At 43.4% G+C, this 16,030-nt stretch overlaps 1 non-coding gene and 2 pseudogenes across 1 annotated transcript; all 3 read right to left on the bottom strand.

The window, feature by feature from the left end:
- Positions 1 to 2,235: 2,235 nt before the first annotated feature.
- LOC127435504 (U1 spliceosomal RNA) lies at positions 2,236 to 2,399 on the bottom strand. Its single transcript, XR_007896242.1, has one exon. It is a non-coding gene; the product is annotated as a U1 spliceosomal RNA (small nuclear RNA).
- A 389-nt stretch (positions 2,400 to 2,788) lies between these two features.
- On the bottom strand, positions 2,789 to 2,962 carry LOC127435512 (uncharacterized; annotated as a pseudogene).
- A 12,371-nt stretch (positions 2,963 to 15,333) lies between these two features.
- On the bottom strand, positions 15,334 to 15,432 carry LOC127435518 (uncharacterized; annotated as a pseudogene).
- Positions 15,433 to 16,030: the final 598 nt, after the last annotated feature.

Below are 16,030 nucleotides of genomic sequence, written 5' to 3'. Positions count from 1 at the left end.
CCGAAACCACGTGCGGAGGCCAAAACATTCATTATTTGTTCTTGGTGTTGTCATGCCGTAGAGTGCACTCCACTATGTTCTGTTGTTACCTTTCCCTTTCCATGTAAAAGGGGTAAGAAGTATAAACATTGTCAACGCGTCCCCACCCAAACCCAATGTCTCGATGAAGGACAATGAGGTCTCATTGTGTCAGCGTAATCAAACGCGGCAGCACAACCGACTATTTTATTCACATATGAACCCAGATCATGGCTTTTTCAGATCCATTTGGGCCCGTTGTTTTATTTCGGCTCTGTACTTTGAAATTAGTGGGGCTTAACTTACATTTCTCTCAAATGTAACATCAGTAGGCTTGGAGAGAAAACAGAATCCATTGCCAGCACGTACTCCAGCATGTTGCGGTGAACGTGTCCACACCAAACGCTGAGACTATAAGGCGCCTCCTTTATGTGTCTTAGCTCGACGGCCGCTGACGTGTCCTTGTACCTATAGTTGAAACCATGTTCGGAAGCCAAACCTATCTTTCTACTCACGTTTGAACATTTGGCATTTATGTTTTCTTCCTTGTTGTTGTGTGCCCTTCGCAATGTTTCCATTTAAAAGGGGAAGAAAGTGTAAGCGTTGTCAGCGCGTGCCCAACCAACGCTGATACTACACAGAGCTTTGTTTCAATCTCTCAGTGAAGGACCCGAGGTCTCTTTGTTTCAGAGCAATCAAATGAGGCGGCTGATCCAAACTTTTTATTCTCATATGAACTCAAATCGTGGCTTTTTTCTCTCTCTCTCTTCTTTTTCGGATCGATTGGATCCAAAGTTTGGATCCAAAGTTTGGCTAATCTAACTTTTCTCTTAAAATGAACAGTGAGCTTGGAGGGAAGACGGAATCCATTGCGAGCATGTTGGTACGCCTGCGTGTTTAGCTGAAGGCGTCCACTTCAAAAGCAGATAGGGCTTCTTTATTTCGATCTCTCAGATCGGTGAACGCCGAAGTTTCTTTGTCTTAGTTTGATACGGCGCAAGACAATTCAGCTTGTGTGAAAGAACTTCCAGTTTCAACGTTCAGATAAAGAAGAGTCTGCTCAAAGAGATATTTGACATTTTAACTCTAATGTTTTCACATGATTCCTTTAAAAATGTCAACGGTGGTAAACTGGTTAGTTCATGTTAAAGATATTTATTGAAATATATATGAAATATACCAGTAAATATTATAAATTGAATGGCATGATTGATTGATTTTAGTCTGATTAGTGTTATATGTTTTGTGATGGAATTGCCACCATATTAGAAAATGCATCTTTTAAGAGAAATTGTCACTGGTGTTATCGACACTGGCATTATTCGTTAAACAAAATTCAGTTATAAAATATTCAACCACAGTCAAGTTGCCCTTTATGAAAATAATAATAATAATAATAATAATAATGACAAGATGTTAAATAATTGTTTTACCCTCAGCTTTGATGGGCAAAACCTTAACTGATTAAAAATGTCAATTGTAAGCTGGAAAGGCTTTTTTTTGAGAATGACCCATTCACATTTAAGCACACATCATGGTGTTTAGTTTTGTTTTTACCCAGTATTTATTACGTCCAATGTCTGTTTCCTACCTGTGCTTTCATATAAGTGTTATTTGACTTACTTTTCCACTAAACTTAACATCAGTAAGATTGGAGGGAAAACGGAATCCGTTGCCAGCATGTACTCCTTCATGTTGTGGTGTTGTTAAAGAAAGCAACATTGAACTTTAACGTGTATGTTTCCCACCTTGGAATGATCTGTGACAACGGAAGGTTTTCTTTTCAACGGAGGGACATGCAAACGAATGTTACGTTTTAATTTGTTTTTGAATGCGTCCACATTAAAACAGCGCCTTGTATCCACACCCCAGTTCGGAGCCATGTCAATTGTACTTTAACCTGTATTCCCCACTTTGAGAGTAACTATTTGAGGCAAAGGGAGGATTCCGTTTCTACAGATGGAGATGCAAATGAGAAATAAATGGTAACTGTATCTGCTACTGATACAGGAACGTTGCTTATGATTCACAATATTGTATAAAAGAATGCAAGTCTTTCAACATTGTTTTATGCTGTCTTAAAATCCAACCAGTGCAAAACGAATGATCTTGTACGTGCAGAAGGTAACATCGAGGTTCGCGGTTAGTGAAGCACAACAATTGACAGCTCGGCTTGACGAACACAACTGAGAAAGCTTTCTTTTTTTAACAAATGACCAGGGGAGAGCGCGGACGCAGTCCCCCACTACCAGAAATTATGCAGTCGAGATTCCCACATTTGGGGAATCCACAGGGGTGCGCACAGCCGTAGTGCAATGGCCAAGCCTCGACCTGGGTGAACCACCTTCATGATCATAGTGTCTCCCCTACCAGGTAAATATAATTGCACAGGCTTCAGGGCAGAGGGCCCATTCTCCTCTTTACCATTCATACCAACGTTGACCTCATATGCAAACAAATGATCCACAACTCCCAGTACGTTACTGCACTTTGCAATTAGACAGGTATGTACACCAACTTTAAATTCCAACTTTTAAGGCTACCAAGTCTGTGGATTAGTTTTCTGCCTTGTGACTGTTTGTGGTCTCAGGAGTGAGCGACAGCACCACTATACCATTCACTCTCTCGGCGGTCCGTTCACGGGTATGCAAACACACACCTGAACAAGAGCTAAAGTAAAGTATACTCATTTGCCCGCCCGCTCTCAGATGCTTATTTTATTGGTAAACAAAGATTCCTGCTTTTCATAACAAATTTTGATCCCTTGAAAGGGGAGCGCACCATGCCTGGAGATATTGCAATACCAAGTCGATACGTGGAGTGGATGGAGCAAGCCCCACTTCCATCTCCCAGGCCCAAAAATCAGTTTAACATATGGTACCCGGATAGGGGACGTATCAGATATTAAACTGATAAGAACAGATTTTTTCTTTCAAAAAGTTTTATTTTTCAAAATTCTTGTTTTACATACATCTGTTAAAAAACAAACAACACATTTTTCATATTAAAAGGTCTGTTGCACTGAGATCACAAAATATTTAAAAAATAAAATAAAAACAAAGGTAGAGACATCAAATCATTTTAGTATCAGGTTCTATACGGTAGTATTAGAATGCATAGGAAATGTGTGGAACATATATTGAGTGTGTTACGGTACTAATGTTAATGAATAAAAGTTATCAGAAGTGATGTCTGGCTGTCGCGTTGTCCTCCATTAGAAAGGTTATTGTTGTACCTATTAAACAACAGAACATGGTGTGTTGACAGCTGGTACGTGAGTTTATAAAACAACAAATGACAGCTGGTACGTGAGTTAGCGGGGTTGTGAAGTTAGTTTAGTTTCAGTTTTGTTTCGTTCTGTCAGCAGGAGGTGCTGACTGGACTAGTTAGCGGCACCATCATGAATCAGTTTCAAGTTTCTCCGCCGGACAAATTCACGTTTAAAGCAGAGGACTGGTCGAAATGGATAAAACGTTTCAAAAGATTTCGCAAGGCAGATGAAAATCAAGTGAATGCCTTGATCTAAATGATTGGTGAGGAAGCAGAAGACATACTAACTTCCCTGCATTTAAGTCCTGAAGAAGCAAGTGACTACGAAGTTGCAAAGAACAGACTGAATGATCACTTTATAGCTCGCAGAAATGTAATTTTTGAGAGGGCTAAATTTAATCAGCAGCAGCAAGAAGTGGGTGAGTCTGTGGATCACTTTATAACGGAACTGCATTGTCTAGCCGAGCACTGTGGATACGGAAAATTTGCACGATGAGATGGTGAGAGATAGACTTGTTGGGCCTCACGTATTCAGATAGAAGACAAAGGCAGGCCTAACAGTCGTAAAACCTAACTCAGCCCCCACACATTCCATGTTGTAAATTTTACTGATAAAAATCGCGCCAAAATCAAACAAAGGGAGTCCAAAACAGAGTACAAATCCAGGAAGCCTTGCTCACTAAAGGATCGAGCTCTCAACTCCTATTGGATGAGGCACACAACAGAACGTCCCTCAAACATGACATCATCAGAACTTCAAATAATTCTGAAATGCTTAAAGATTTCGCTTCCAGCGACTTAGTTCACCGAATACGGATGTAGCTTTTTGCTGCTCTCCGGTGCAGCCTCGTGGCACAAGGGAGTAATGTCCGACTTGAAACTGTAGCCATACAATCTCCATCTCGCTGGATGAGTTGAGATTACTCTGTGTTCAACCGAACACTCTAACGGATCCGAAGGAGACCGCCGAGCAATTCGCATCTTCATCCATTTGCCTACAGAAGTGAAGAGATTAAAGATTTCTCTTCCATCTTCAATCAAGTTGACATTTCTGAGTTCTCCGCCAGACCGCCGAGAATCAACAGCCGTACCGCCCGCCGACAGTGCGAGGAAACGACCTCTTGTCATCACACGAGCCTCAAGAAACCGGGTCAAAGTTAAAGGACGGAGGAAAACACATTCTACCTGTGTCCTCATGCGATTCAAGTAAGAGGTTTACGTCTGGGCAGAGATAGAATATTATAGTGTGTTATTCTTGTGTTTCAAGGTTTTTGCTTGTACAGTTTACGGACCGCCATGTCCGCTCATTATTAATACTCAGGGTATTAATTATCACAAATTTGTTTTGCTGTATTGTGGTCCAACCAAATTGGATTGTTGTGCATTTTCGCCATCGCGGGTGAGACAGCAACTGAGTTCATCCATTAGAGTAAAATAACGCAGGACATTTACGAGCCCCGCTCGTAAAACCGCGTCTCTGAGTGATGAACACAGCTGTTTTCTCTCCAGCTATAGCGAAATCAGCTTTCGGGCTGTCACTTGGTAATCTCTCTCTCTCTCTCTCTCTCTCTCTTTCTCTCAATAACCACACTGACACACACAGTCACACACACACCTTATGTGTTATAGGATTATTTTTATTTCCATATCTAATCATGTCACTGTTTAGTTTGTAGTTGTAAGTCAGAAGTTCATTGACTGCATTGTATTAATTATTAATTGATATTACTGCATAAATAAACTTTGTTTATATTACAAAGAGAAGTGTTTTGGTTTGTTTTGCATACGCCTGTGTCATGCTGACGGGATGTCAGTGCTCGGGTTCAAACCTTCATTCATTGTTTTTCCCCCCGAAAATCGATATTCTTCGGATGCCGATTTTCCTAAGAAAACAATCTAATATTGAGACTGTTTTAATATTCGGTTATTAGTCCCTGATTTCAGGGTGGTGCCCCGTCAATGTTAATCCTTATTAATATTCTATTGATTTTTGATAATTGATAATTATCTTTGATTGAATTTGAATGATCAGTAAGCTAGTGTTAATTTTAATTAATGTTTCATCGATGTTAACAATTAACGACTATCTTTGATAATTGTTGATTTAAAGAATTAAAAAAGCTAACATTGATTCTCATCAATGTTCTATTGATTTTAATAATTAATAATTATCTTTGATAATTATTAATTATTGCTAATAACCAAACTTGCTCCTAAACGTAGCACACTACATTTACTGGAGTCCCATATGAGGTTTTAATGAGTTAGATCCAATTAATTAATTTAAATATTGATTAATAACTACAGAAATAATTATTAATTATTTCTGATAATAACACTGATCTAAACAACCGGTAAAGCCCTACAGACTCGCCAAGGGTCTGACATACAGAAGGCTGTCAGAACAGTTACAAATTGATCCTGAACTAACACTTGAGAAGGCTGTTGTTCGAGTTCGACAGAGTGAACAGGTAAAAAAACAACAAGAATTGCTCAAGTCAAACTTCAAAGGGGAAATTACAAACTAACAGCTGGATAGCGTGCAGGCTAAACAGAACAGCAATGTGAAATCAAAACAAATGAAGCCACAATATGGACAGTTGGCAAAGAAAACACCTCAGGAAAGACCTAAAAAGGGGACATTGTGTACAAGATGCAGAGACACAAAAGGCCATAATCTGCAGCAATGCCCAGCAAGAGATGCAATATGCAATCGTTGTCATAAAAAGGGACATTATGCTAGGGTGTGCAAGTCAAAGAAAGTATATGAGGGGAATATCGCCACGCTAACTGAGGATACAAATGAGGACATTGCTTTCCTTGGCTCAGTAAGGGCTAATGTGGCAGGAAGTCCATGGATGACTGATATAAAAATTGACAATTTCGATGCAGTGTTCAAAATTGACACTGGAGCAGATGTTACAGTTGTTCCTGTGATGCTGTACAACCAAGGCCAGTTCAACAAACTGAAACAACAGGGGAAAATCATCCAGGGGCCAGGAGGAATGTCACTGAAAGTAAAAGGGAAATTCACAGCGATCCTCAGCAAGCAAAATGAATGTACAAAACAGGACATTTATGTTTTTGATGGATTGTACATGCCATTGCTAGGCCGACCAACAGTCACCACACTTCAGCTGGTAGACAGGCTGGATGATGTCAGCTTAAGCTAAAAAGATAGAGTGGAAAAGGAGTTTCCAAAACTCTTCAGTGGCTTAGGCAAAAAGCCAGGAGCAAAACCCTTTTCTCTTTCAACACCTAGGCGCATTTCCCTCCCTCTCTTAACAAAGGTGAAGGAAAAATTAAACCGAATGGAACAGCAGGGTGTAATTTCAAAGGTGGAGGAGCCAACGGAATGGTGTGCTCCCATGGTCGTGGTGCCAAAGCGGACAGGGAAAGTGAGAATTTGCACAGATCTCACTAAACTGAACAAATCTGTTATGAGGGAAAAACATCCCCTGCCTTCTGTGGAGAACACATTAGGACAACTTGTAGGTGCCAAAGTGTTTTCCAAGCTCGACGCCAATGCTGGCTTTTGGTAGATTCCACTTTCAAAGGAATCCTCTTTACTCACCACCTTTATAACCCCATTTGGCCGATAATGTTATAACCGTCTATGCTTTGGAATCTGTTCTGCAGCAGAGCACTTCCAAAAATGCATGTCCAGAATTCTTGTGGGACTGGAAGGTGTGGTGTGTCATATGGATGATGTGCTCGTCTGGGGGTCCATTCAGAGTGAACATGACGAGAGGCTGCAAAGAGCGCTCTCGAGACTTCAGGAAGCAGGAGTCACACTCAACGACAAATGTGAGTTTTCCAAGATGAAAATCAAGTTGCTTGGACAAATCGAGGCATCAGGGGTGAGTCCAAACCCAGATAAGGTGAAAGCAATAAAAACCATGAAACAACCATGTAATGTCATTGAGATGAGGTGGTTTTTGGGAATGGTCAACCACCTTGGTAAATTCTTACCACATCTGACAGAGAAAACACAACCATTCAGAGACTTATTGAGAAAGTCTAACATGTGGGTTTGGGGGTCACATCAGCAAGGGGCCTTTGAGAAAATAAAAAAGGAACTGACAATACCCCCAGGTTTGGCGCTGTATGATACAAACAAGGATACAGTTGTTTCTGCGGATGCCTCTTCACATAGGCTGGGAGCTGTTCTTCTTCAGAAGCAAGCAGACAATGTATGGAAACCTGTGGCATACACTTCAAAGTCTCTCAGTAATACGGAGCAGCGATACGTGCAAATAGAGAAGGAAGCGCTGGCCTCCACATGGGCCTGTGAGAGGTTTGCTGAGTTTCTCATTGGGAAAAATTTCCACATCGAAACTGATAATAAACCATCCTGGTTACTTGCGTAACTTCCATTCCCTGATGGAGGGAACGAGACATTGTGTCGATGTAGTGACACTAGGGGTCACTCTTGGGAACCCGAGACACCTCTGGTCTTTGATAAAAGGCCAATGAAAATTGGTGAGTGGTATTTGCATGCCACTCCCCCGGACATACGGGTATAAAAGGAGCTGGCGTGCAACCACTCATTCAGGTTTTATGCTGAGGAGCCGAGACAAGGTCCGGCCATTTCAGCGGGTAGTTCAGCATTGTGGCAGGAGGGACACAATGTCTCGTTCCCTCCATCAGGGAACGGAGGTTACGCAAGTATCCAGGACGTTCCCTATCTGTCACTCACTCGACGTTGTGTCGATGTAGTGACACTAGGGGTCCCTATACAAAACGCCGCAACTGGCTGAACTATGTTACATGAACTGGCAGTGTGTGATGGGCAGACCACTGTGTGCCTCGTAGCCAGCGCACCAGGCCGACACTGTTATGAGTGTCGAACGGCCCTTTTGGACAAGTCGACTACCCAAAAGATAGAGAGAGGCTAGCCCAGTCGTGGCCTCTTTTCCCCTTCTTTTTTTCCACTCCCTAAAAAAAGGGGGATTATCTGACTGGGCCGACCAGGTCTAGTCAGGGGTGTCCCTCCCAAGGGGAGGACACTGTGGAGACCACACCTCACCCAGGGAGAGGGGGGTATATAAGTGGAAATACATCACATGGTCTTGACGAGCTATGTCGGAAGTATGTCATGTGGAGAAGTCTCATGGTAGGTCCTACCCAATGGGGGAGGAGTTACTACAAACATGGAGACTGGGGCAGAGGGGCCTCTGCCCAAGGAAGACGCAGTTTGCCAACAGGGAAACGAATTAGCGGAAGATATACATCGTATGGGGTTACCTACGGGGAACCGCCACATGCGGAGCACCTACCCCAGTACAGGGCTTTAGTTAGCACGTGTACTGGGCCAGCAGCGAGTCTCTCTGAAGATTCGACTACCACAGGGCTCGGAGGAAGTCAACCAGGGAACACAGTTTGTGAACACTACTGGGAGTTAATGGCGCACGTCTTCAGCTCAGAGGAGGTGAAAGGCACTATGTGCAAGCGATACACCCGGCCGGCTGTCCCGGACTTACCTGCTTGTATTACGTGCCACTACACGGAATGAAACCGGTTCCACCCAGAGGTTGTAGAACCTCGCAAAGGTGTTGGGTGTTGCCCAGCCCACTGCTCTGCAAATGTCTGTTAGAGAGGCACCCCTGGCCAGGGCCCAGGAGGCCGCTACACCCCTGGTAGAATGGGCTTGTACCCTACCAGGTGCGGCACGTCCTGGGCATGATATGCCATAGTTATGGCGTCAATTAGCCAGTGGGCAATCCTCTGCTTGAAGACAGCGCTTCCTTTCCGCTGTCCACCAAAGAAGACAAAGAGCTGCTCAGAGATTCTAAAGCTCTGCATGCGATCCAAATAGATGTGTAAAGCACACACTGGACACAGCAATGTCAGGGCTGGGTCTGCCTCCTCCTGGGGCAGCGTTTGCTGGTTCACCACCTGGTCCCTAAAAGGGTTCGTGGGAACCTTGGGCACATACCCCGGTCGGGGTCTCAGGATCACGTGAGAGTAGCCCGGACCGAACTCCAGGCACGTTTCGCTGACAGAGAACACTTGCAGGTCTCCTACCCTCTTGATGGAAGTGAGCGCAGTCAGGAGGGCAGTCTTCAAGGAGAGTGTCTTAAGCTCAGCTCGTAGAGACACCCAGAGGTACATTGAGGAGAAACAGGTTTCACCTCTCACCAACTCCAAAAGCTCCTGTGATATCTTCTGATCTTCTGGACCTAACAGATATACATGCATCTCCACTCTCTGCAAGTTCAACTATCACACCAGAAATTCAGAAGGTATGCCAGCAGACTTCACAATGTACAAGACGATATTCTTCCAGGATTAGAGGACTTTGAATGTAGTTAGAGATACCCCGGACAAACACTGAGTGGGCAATGGGGCAGAATAATCCCCACACTCAGCTGAAGGTTTTGGGCAGTCTACCCCACCCTTCTAGTCTATAGAAAAAAATATATAGAAAATGTTTTGCTGTCATGTTGTAGTATATAAAAAAAACATTGTTGTATTGTTCAAAATGTACTGCATTGCATAAGAATGTTAATTTTCTAATAAGAAGATAAACATTTCTTCATTGCAAGTTTATTTTGCTGCCCTAAAGGATAAAAAGTGAAGGAGTCTTATTTGGAAAGGGGGATGTAGTATTAGGTTCTATACGGTAGTATTAGAATGCATAGGAAATGTGTGGAACATATATTGAGTGTGTGTTACAGTACTAATGTTAATGAATAAAAGTTATCAGAAGTTATGGCTGGCTGTCGTATTGTTCTCCATTAGAAAGGTTATTGTTGTACCTATTAAACAACAGAACATGTGCAAAAGTCAATTTATCTGTTTTTGTTAAAACAGCGTGTTGTTAAAAATAGTAAGTAAATAAGGGTAAAAGCCACCAAAAGGATAAAAAGTCCTGTTGCTCAGGACCGGGAGTGTGTCCTTATCAAGTGGGCCCTCACCCTAGTCTCCAAAACAGGCACTTGGGCCCAGAGGAGATCCCCGCTGTTCCCATAGCCGGTGGTGGTGAAGGTGCATCTACGGGCAGCCAAGTACGTTGGCGGCCACTACCTCTTCCATGTAACCCTGGCCCCCCATCCAAATAACAGCACCCGGTACCCCTGCATAATTGATGTTACCATTTGCTCGCTTGTGTAGAGGGGGACCGAAACGTGTTTCCCCACCAGCAGGTTTCTTGTGGTCCAGATTGCATCCTTGATTGTGTTGAAGGTGAGCCAGAACAAGGTAAATTGATGTGCTGTACAGTCCTTCAAGCCCCTGCCAACACCAAGCATGGCAAGCTTTTAATCCACCTGGACCCCACCAACTGGCAGGCACGGGAAATACAGGGGGCCGGTCATGGCCCACAGGTCACGCACAGCGCCGCACTCTGAGAGCAGGTGTCTTACGGTCTCCGGGTTTTTACACCCGGACTGGGGGCAGCTTGCGTTTTTGGCCATGCCTCTGGAGTGCATAACCGCCCTGACCGGGAGGATCTCGTTTGCCACCATCCACGGCAGATCCTTGTGCCTGTTCTGGAGAGCGGGGTGGGCTGTGTTCCTCCAAACTTGCTTTGCTTCACCTAGCGTGAGGCCCGGAACTGGACTCACTGGTCCCAGTCCTGCACAAGAGAGATAAGAGATTTGTGGTTTGTTAAACTGGTTGCATCTTGCTTCTCTAAAAATGTCTTGAAAAAACTACTCTTTTGGAAGGTTAAAAGACACTGGGGTTTTCAAATCTATTGCTAAAACTTTGAGTGATCTCAAATAAGACCCCATCGAAAATCTGGCCAAAGCTGCAGTCTTGTTCTCTCTAGACGGGGTCACCGCATAGCCAATGTGAAGGGCAGTGAAGCGGTTGGCTAAAAACAGTTGGGGATCTGGGAGGCCTTTCCCACCATTCTCCGGTCTCTTCTTTACGACCTCCCTCTTCACGCGTTCCCAATTAGATCCCCACACAAAGTAAAACATTGCCCTTTCCAGGTCTAACAGAAAATTCCTTGAAGGGCTAAAAACGAACAAACCAATAAAAGCAGAGGTAAGATCACAGCTTTAAAAATTAAAACTTTGCCTTCAATTGTCATCTGTCATAGCCCCCAAAACCCCAGTCATTTCCTAACTTTCCCTAACAGGTCCATCCAGTTTCCTCGTTCGCCACACTCCTTGTCAAATTTTACCCCTAACATTTTTAAATTTGTCTCTTTACGTCAAGTCTACCCATGTCCACGCCTCCCCACGGCCTGAAGAGCTGGGCCTCAGACTTACTTCTGCTTGGTGCCCGAGGCCCGACCGTACCAGTCTGTCACATCTATTGCTCTTCTTACTGATAAAACATCCGTGGCTAAAAGGGTCACATTGTCTATGTATAGAACACAGGTCGCCGTCAGTCCACCAGTCCCCATAACGTCTAGTCCTTTATTCCATTTATCCCTTCTAAAGATCTGTGCCAGTGGCTCAATGCACGCCACATAAAGGAGTGGAGATAAAGGGCACCCCTGACGGACACCATTACAGATATTCACTGCTTTGGTTAAGTGCCCATTTACAAGAATTTTGCTGACTAAGTCATTGTACCGCAGTCCCACTCAGGCTATGAACCTCCCTGGAAAACCCCTTTTTGTCAGTACGTGAAACAAGTACTGGTGCGAGACACGATCAAATGCTTTTTCAAAATCTAAATTTAGGACTACTAGCCGCATATTTCTGTCTCTCGCATAACAGATGGCATCTCTAATCAGCACTAGGCTGTCCGTGATCTTCCTCCCTGGCACAGCACAAGCTTGATCCGGGTGGATTACGTCCTCTAAAACAGTCGACATACGTGTGGCTAAAATCTTGCTAAAAAGCTTACAATCGAAATTTAAAAGCATAATCAGTCACCAGTCCTTTAAGTCAGTCTTGTCTCCTTTTTTGTGTAGTAGCGAAACTATCCCTATTCTAAAGCTGTCAGGAAGTCTGTCATAGGTCTCAAACTCTTTAAAAATCATCAGTAAGTCAGGTGCTAAAACATCCCAGAAAGTCAGGGGAAGCCCATCCATTCCTTTAAGAGCTTTCTCTAACTCTGGGATTTTAAAATCTTGTGATAAAAGCACCCCTTTATGTCAACCTTTTTTTCTAAAAAACGTAAAACTTCCTTTAGAGTGTCATCACATAAATGTTTTTTGCTAAAAAGTTTGATACCTTCTAAAATCCCCCTTGTTGTTTTTTCCTCCCTCCCTCTTGCTTTTACATTTGTGATTGCCCCTCCCTTTGTCATTATTTTCTTTAAAAAGTACCGTGTACATTTTTTCCTTCTTAAATTTCTTGTTCTTTACTTCTTGCAATGACACCCTTGCTTTAAACTTCGGCTAAAACTGACATTTCCTTTTTGACCTCTTTCATTTCTTCATTAAAATCAAAACCATTATTTAAAAGATTAAAATACCTCTGCAGTCTTTTCTGCAGCCCCCTCATGCACCTCCTTTCCCTATTTTTTTTTTTCACTTTACCCTTCTGTCTAAAAACCCCTCTTGTCCTATCTTTTACCATCTCCCACCACAGTGCACGTGAATCAAAAAAGTCCTGGAGGGTCTGCCACTGGCTGAACTGCTCCCTGTATTCTTTAACTATCTCCTCATCCCATAACAGAGAGCAGTTCAGCTTCCAGATCCCCCCTCCTAACGTCACACCCAACGATATTGAAAGAGTGCACGATAGCATTGCGTGATCGGAGAAGTACAGGGGAGTCAATGTAGCATCCGTTGGCAGGCCGTCATGTGTAAAAACATAGTCAATGCAGGAGGCTCTGGTACCATCACCACTGACCCAGGTGAAGCCCTCCTCCCTTGGATGCAAAGTCTTAAAACAGTCCACTAATTTAAAATCTTTAATTAAACTTTGCAGTAAAACTGATGTTTTATCTACTTTAAAATCTTCCCCTCCCTTTTTTCTGTCTGTTTTAGATAAAACACAATTAAAATCCCCTGCTACCACTAGGGGAGCCCTACCTAGCATGTGGGGCTGCAGATCTTCTAAAAGCTCATACCTTTCATTGTTCCCTGTAAAACCATATACATTTAAGACATTGAAATCATTGTCTAAAAAAGTCAATTTTGCTAAAATGGCCCATCCATCTTTCACCACTGTGATGCCCTTCACCAAGATATGAGGATTATTTATTAAAATTGCAATTCCATCATTTTTGTTTGAGTTCAATCCACTCCATATTGAGGGGCCCGGGGTCCACATCTCTTCCCACTTCTTATACTGGTGTAAAAAAGATACAGCACACTCTTGCAATAAAAAAAACATCACTTTTAAAAGTTTTTAAAAGGGTTAGAGCACTCTGTGCTCTCTGTGCGACCTCATACTTCTCACATTGATGGTTGAGACTGTGAGGACCATAAGCAGTATGGTTAAAAGGAAAGGCATGAGACTTAACAAAAATCTTTTAAAAGACTACAGATTCATATTAAAATCATAACATTTCCTGTGTCACGTGCTTCTCATTGATCTCACACGTGTTGAGACCAGAGGAGCACGCGGCCAAGGCCTCCAGGGCCACAGAGGGGTGCCCCCGCTGCTCTTTTGGCGATGATGATCTTAGCTTTATTTGCAAAAAGGAAACCTCAGTTGGGGACCCAGAGGGCCACACATGATCCTGCTCAAATTTACTCAGACTCAGGCCGATGTGATGCCCTCAGCTTTTTGTCCTCTGTTTCACACAGAGGGGATCCTGCAGGCCTCTTTTGCAATTGAGCATTAGGGAGCAAAGCTATTGAGTCTGTTCCGCTATTATCTGCTTCACTCTCCACCATTTCCTGTTCAGACGGTTACTAGGGAAGAGGCAGCCGTTCCTTGTGATCCCTCTTCCATCTCTTCTTTGTCCTCCATTACCTCCATAACCTCCTTTCCACTAATTCTTTCCAACTGGGGGGGTGTGGGCACCTCTCCCTGTTCATCTGTTACCTCTGACTCCACCTCCTTGGTCGCCCCGCCCATATCCTTTCAGATAAAAATCTGAGGCAATCCGGGAATTTGAATTTCCCTCCACTTCCTCAGGGACCGCCTCTTTTTCATTTGTTTGTTGGCCATGCTGGGCAGCCATTTTGTGCATTTTTAACTTGTTGGCAAATGATTTAGGGCAGTCTCTGTAGAGATGGGTAAATTCACCACAGAGATTGCACTTTCTGTCATTGGTACATTCTTCAAAAGTATGTCCAATTTCTTTACACTTACCACATACTACTTCCTGGCATGCCTCAGCGAGATGTCAATTCTGGCCACATTTGCGGCACAAATTGGGCATCCCTTGATAGTGAATGTAACCTCTGTTTTCTCCCAGCACAATCATGGAGGGTATATGACTCAGGCCCTGGAAACCGCTTGGATCAGCCCATTGTTTTATGGGCGCTCTCTAAGTGCAGTTCCAGATGCCATCTTCGTCTAATACCTTGACTGGCTGTCCACGCACAGAGCAATATCTTGCCAACCATATGGAAATATCCTCTCCATTCACAGTTTCATTAAACATCCTGACAACTACTATTTTCATAGAATTGTCAGTCAGTTTCTCCACTGTGAACATAGAGAAATTGGCTTTGACCATTTCAAACCGAGACCAGAAAACATTAAGCGTAGCAGCTGTCTTAAAGCTCACATCAAACCCACGATTCAAAGGCAGAGTTAGTAGGCAATTTATATCTGTACCAGAAAACCCAAGCATTTTTTGGATGAGTTTCCTGGAAAAGTCCAGTCTAGACATCCCCAGGAGGGACCCATCCTCTTTGGTTTTAAATAAAAACCTAACACTGTGGTGCCTCCGCACGCCGGCATGAGCAGCCGACATGGTGGAGGCACCAACAGCTTACAACAGGAAAAACTTTCTCTAAAAACCTAACACACAATAAATCCCTAAAGTAAATACTTAAAACGCAGCAATAAATAGTAAAAAGTATAACTTCCCTTTAAAATGGCATTCATTCTCTGCTCATCAACCTAAAAAACACAAGCACAAGTGACAACAAATGCAACTATAAAGGTAAAAGCAAAAGCAATATACCTCTTGTCAGATGCGAGTCCTTGCAATAGCGTGCGAAGACCTCTCTGCGAGGGGCGATCGCAACTCGCCTGCAAAGCGGGATGCCAAGTATAGCACTGATAAGAACAGATACTACACTTGATCTTAGCCAAAAGGCCGAGAAGCGATGCCGTGGGAGGACGGCCGGAAACGTCAAAGCGAGATGAGGTCACGGTGAGCACGTCAAAGGTCACAACCAATCAAGCAGACATGGATGGTTTGACCAGTGCGGGACCAAACAAAATGGACCATGCCACTCCACGAAGCAATTCATGTCAGTGTGCAACACTTTTCAGCGTAACAAGCAAAGCATTGTTCCCCCAACAAATGCTCAAATGATACATCACTTGATGTCTTTCTCTCAGCTCAAAGGTCACTGGAGTGCCGTTGACCGAAACCACGTGCAGAGGCCAAACAGATCTTTCTACTCACCTTTGTACATTTTGGATTCATTATTTGTCCTTGGTGTTGTCATGCCATAGAGTGCACTCCACAACATTCTGTTACCGTTGCCTTTCCATGTAAAAGGGGTAAGAAGTATAAACATTGTCAGTGTGTCCCCACTCCCATCCAATGTCTCGATGAAGGACCCTGAGGTCTCTTTGTGTCAGCGTAATCAAACGTGGTGGCCGAACTGACTATTTTATTCACATATGAACGCAAATCATGACTTTTTCGGATTCATTTGGGCCCGTTGTTTTATTTCAGCTCTGTACTTTAAAATTAG

Source organism: Myxocyprinus asiaticus, chromosome 45, assembly GCF_019703515.2.
Source record: "Myxocyprinus asiaticus isolate MX2 ecotype Aquarium Trade chromosome 45, UBuf_Myxa_2, whole genome shotgun sequence".
Classification (NCBI taxonomy): Eukaryota; Metazoa; Chordata; class Actinopteri; order Cypriniformes; family Catostomidae; genus Myxocyprinus; species Myxocyprinus asiaticus.
Note: the sequence above shows the minus strand (reverse complement) of the source record. Positions and strands in the feature narration are given on the sequence as shown.